The sequence below is a fragment of the Penaeus chinensis genome, chromosome 11 (assembly GCF_019202785.1).
Source record: "Penaeus chinensis breed Huanghai No. 1 chromosome 11, ASM1920278v2, whole genome shotgun sequence".
Lineage (NCBI taxonomy): Eukaryota > Metazoa > Arthropoda > Malacostraca > Decapoda > Penaeidae > Penaeus > Penaeus chinensis.
Window position 1 is genome coordinate 31,134,086 of NC_061829.1, and position 5,000 is coordinate 31,139,085.

Consider the following 5,000-nt stretch of genomic DNA (forward strand, 5'->3'; position numbering starts at 1 on the left):
ATTTTTTAAAGAAAAATCAGGAAGCAACTAAAATCACTTTTACTAAGTAATTACCCGCAAATTAAATTCACTTTTGTCTTCACCAACACTAACAATATACCAAATTTCTAAAACAACTTTTGAAATGTAAGTCCGACATTTGTTTTGACGTAGTGTACTTATTTACGTGTCTTTGCTGCCAAGCTCGGTACGTGGGATCTACCTCACGATGCTTACGACACCGCATCCAAGAAAACAGAGGCAAATCCTTCAGGACGGGCCTTCCGCTGAGCAAACCATATTTCTCGGCAATAAGAGAACACTCTCTACTCCACTCTCACACTTTCTCCAACACAGATTTTAGTATTTTATCTTGCCATTCCTCCCGTCCAGACCTTATCATCCCCGAATCCTTACACATACAGAAGATGAAACGCGAACTAAACAACACAACTACCGCAACAACCTTATTCACTCTCAACCAACACCCACTTTGGATAGTTTACCATATAGTTTGTTATAGTTTTCTCCTATATATGTTATTTTAGTCATTTTGTGTTTATTTTTTATGTTTCTTTATGTTTTCATTACGTCTGTGCATATACTGTTCTTGTGTACTTATGGGTATTTGTAATATTGTCTATAACTCAAAGTTCAGAACCAAACAGCTGTAACTATTGTTGTCTAACTGACTTTTTAATGGTTCTCTTTGACAGTACTGATGATGGAGTTTTTTTTGTTTTTTTTTTTTTATCTTCGAAACGTTTAATAAACATGAAATTCTTCACGACTGTGTTAGTCTACCTCTTCCTACTTATGATACGACGCCTGGTAAGCAAACCTATTAAGGAGTACAGACACACACACACCCACAATTTCTGCAATACACTATTCTCTGTTCTTTTCTTCATGTTGACATACCCATCTTTCTTTAATTCACTGAGCATGCCGAGTTGTTTCCTTCCCGAAGGTCTTTTGCTAGATATTCTTCCTTCAGTCACCTTCGACAACCCGTTTCCATGTAACTTATGTCCATTCCGTCTATTTTGATTTTAAGAATCCTTTCCATCATTTTTTTTTTTTTTTTTTTTTTTTTTTTTTGTTCTCCCATTACAGATAAGCTGAGCATGAAGGGGATCAATTAAAGGTCAGCAACCTTTCATTGGTCTTCCTCCTGCCTATCTTATCTCTTCCATCCTTCTCGAAACAAACATTTCAAAACCCTCTTTTCTCCGAATCTTGTCCACTTTCATCCTCCATGTTTCTGATCTATTCGAGGGCACACTCCAGACCACCGCTTTCACAATCTTTTCACACTCTGACTCATATTCCTACTTAACAGCTCCTTCCTCTTACTAAATACCGCTTTTGCCATTACAATTCTTGCTCTAATTTCTGTATCACATTTCTCATCATCAGTTATCCATGATCCCAATTAAAACCTTACAACATTTACCGTTTACAGTGATAGTCACAACTCCACCAACCTGTCGAGATATAACCATCATTTTTGTCTTCTTTACATTGGTCATTGGTCTTCATTTCATATTCCTGTGATACCTCATTTACTCAGCTCATCATTAAATATAATCCGTTCCCAGTTTCGGCAACCATGCCTTGCTCCCCTGCAAACCTGACATCTTTTAATCATTCTCCTCCAATAGTCACTCCCTCATTAATGTCATGTTATCCTTCTGCCATTATCCTCTTTTCATAGATAACAAACCAGTCTTCTATCGCTCATGTCTATTCCGAGGTCTTTCAAAAGAGCAAGCATCTTAACCCGGTCCACCCTATCAAAAGCTTTCTCATAGTGCACGAAACAGGCATTGAGGTCCTTTCCAGGGTCTAATGCCTTTTCATAGCATGGCTCCGATTGCATCTCCGGTGCCACACCCTCTCCTAAACCCGAACTATGTTTTGCTAATGTAATCCCAAGCATTTCCTTCGAGTCTTTTATTGAACACCCTAAGCACACATACATACACACACACACACACACACACACACACACACACACACACACACACACACACACATATATATATATATATATACATATATATATACACACACATATATGTGTATATATATATATATATATCAGGTAATATTCGTTCTCCCCTTTATATTTCCTCGTTCTTATGTATCTCCTCACTTTCCCTCGCAATCCTTGTTTTCCGTGAAGGCTCCTCCGGTAATCTCCCCGAGTCACCAACTGCGCCTCTCTCCTGTTCCGAAAACGGCTCCGGGAGAATAATTACCCCCCAGGGCGTCTTAAAGTCTGTATTAGTCTTGAAGGGAAGTCCGTAAATTGTATTCAATGAGAGGCTTGGCAGGTCTATCAGCAACCGCGTCTCGCCCATCGCTCTTGTTTACTCTTCTCGCTTCCGCTCCTCTCGGCGCTGCAGTGTCCCTCTGTGGAGGCCGCCGGCACCTCCCTTCGGGGCAGGCAGTTTTACGCTTACTAGGCCTATGTCTCTCTCTCTCTCTTTCTCTCTCTCTCTCTCTCTCTCTCTCTCTCTCTCTCTCTCTCTCTCTCTCTCTCTCTCTCTTCTTCTTCTTCTTCTTCTTCTTCTTTCTTTCTCTTTCTCTCTCTACCCCCTCCCTCCCTTCCTCCTTCTCTCTCTCTCTCTCTCTCTCTCTCTCTCTCTCTCTCTCTCTCTCTCTCTCTCTCTCTCTCTCTCTCTCTCTCTCTCTCTCTCTCTCTCTCTCTCTCTCTCTCTCTCTCTCTTCTTCTTCTTCTTCTTCTTCTTCTTTCTTTCTCTCTCTACCCCCTCCCTCCCTTCCTCCTTCTCTCTCTCTCTCTCTCTCTCTCTCTCTCTCTCTCTCTCTCTCTCTCTCTCTCTCTCTCTCTCTCTCTCTCTCTCTCTCTCTCTCTCTCTCTCTCTCTCTCTCTCTCTCTCTCTCTCTCGAAACTTGCAGAGAGAGAGAGAGAGGGGGGGGAGGGGGGTGCCTCGGCTCCCTCAACGAGACAAACGCCCCCACGGTCCAGGCGAGCAGGCGGCGAGGCCATGAAAGATATTATAAATAAATGTCGCAAAGGTGAAACATTTTAAATAAGGAAGTGGCCACTCAAAAATCCATCGATGATATTGCTTAAGCTTGAATCATGAATCATGTATTGTATCACGCCCGTTTACAAAATCCTTTGATATTAGAAGTCCATGGATCACCTCAGTATAATCGACTAGGAAATCGACACGCGCTTCATAAAATCTAGAGAAAATAAATAATTTCGTGTAATTAGCATTGCCCCCTTTGATGTTTGTAATTCAAAGCTATATCCGCAGTCTGCTTTTTTGGGCGTAATGAGATACAGAATTAATCAATGCTCTCTAAACTCTTCCCAATGATTACATGAAGTTGTTATACTTCAAAGGGTTCTTAGTCGGACCATTGGATGGGCTGGAGCTAAACAAAATTAAAGTCAGTAAAAATATCTTATCTGCAATGATTCCCTTCAACGGAATTCTGGCTTTAGACTGATGATACGAAATGAATGTTGGATTAATATTGAAACCCTTTGAATGGATATATCTCGATAGTTGATGTGTATGCACCCCCCACACACATATATAACTGGAAATGACGAAACTCAAACGCTTACCGTGGAGCTAGTGTAAATCCTATGAGAATTCTCTTATTGGGTTGAGTTGGTTAACAGCTCTCTCTGGCTGTCCCTGGCGTGAGTTGGTTCGAGTCCTTCTCAGCGAGGGATTTTGCACATTTATATAAACGCATTGCTTCATTCGCCTATCATACGTTTTATCTTTCAAAGAAAATGTTACAAATTCTGAAAATAACCGCCGTGAACCGCGATGTATACAATGGCGTGCGTTACACATTTTCCTCTTGTGTTCAGCTTTTCATGCAACCGCAAGTGCATACAGTGAACGCGGCAATCTCAACCTTAATATGTAAACAAGCTGTGCATAAATAATCTCGCTTCTTGCAAGTAAGTCACGGACGCATAATATTTTCAGCAAACATGCTAAATTTATTACTGTACCTGAGGTTGGTTGATTACGTATTCAGAAGCAAGCAATTAATCATCAAACTTACAAAACTTGCATCATAAATGTTTTGATGCATAAGTGATGGAGAGGCCCTCAGCGTGAGCAGAATGTCTATAATTGGTTCGTATTATATTAATAAGCTAAATAAATGTTTGGGAATGAACAGTTAAACTCACTGAACAGTTAACATTCACACAAATGTAATTTCCAGGTTGGAACTTCAATCGCTATGCTTTACAACAATTTTAATTTCCTCTTTAAAAGTGAACTTATTATGCTTTATATAATATCAACGGCACGTTGCAGAATACACTAAATACCAATTAGCTAAACAAGAAAAAAAATTAAGCGATGGTACAATTCCATATTTACATAAAGTATTACAAACGCAATTGTATATTTCAGTACTTAGCGTATAGTTAATTCAGAACGGATTAACTTTCTAAACGGTTTGTATTTAAAATGTAAATTGATTGATTGATGACTCGACGAAAAATCTGGTAAATACATAAATAATACAGACATTAACATATTTATTATCTACATCCAACGGCAAATATGGATTTGATATAAGGAAGCTGTATAATAAGAATGTTTTCTACCTAACACACGTACGCACACACACACGCACACACACACTCACACACACACACTCACACACACACACACACACACACACACACACACACATATACACACACACACACACTCACACACACACACATACACACACACACACACACACACACACACACATACACACACACACACACACACACCCACACACACACACACACACACACACACACGTACGCACATGCACACGCACACACACACACACACACACACACACACACACACACACACACACACACACACACACACACACACATATATATATATATATATATATGTATATATATATATATATATGTGTGTGTGTGTGTGTGTGTGTGTGTGTGTGTGTGTGTGTGTGTGTGTGTGTGCCAGGGTACCAACTAT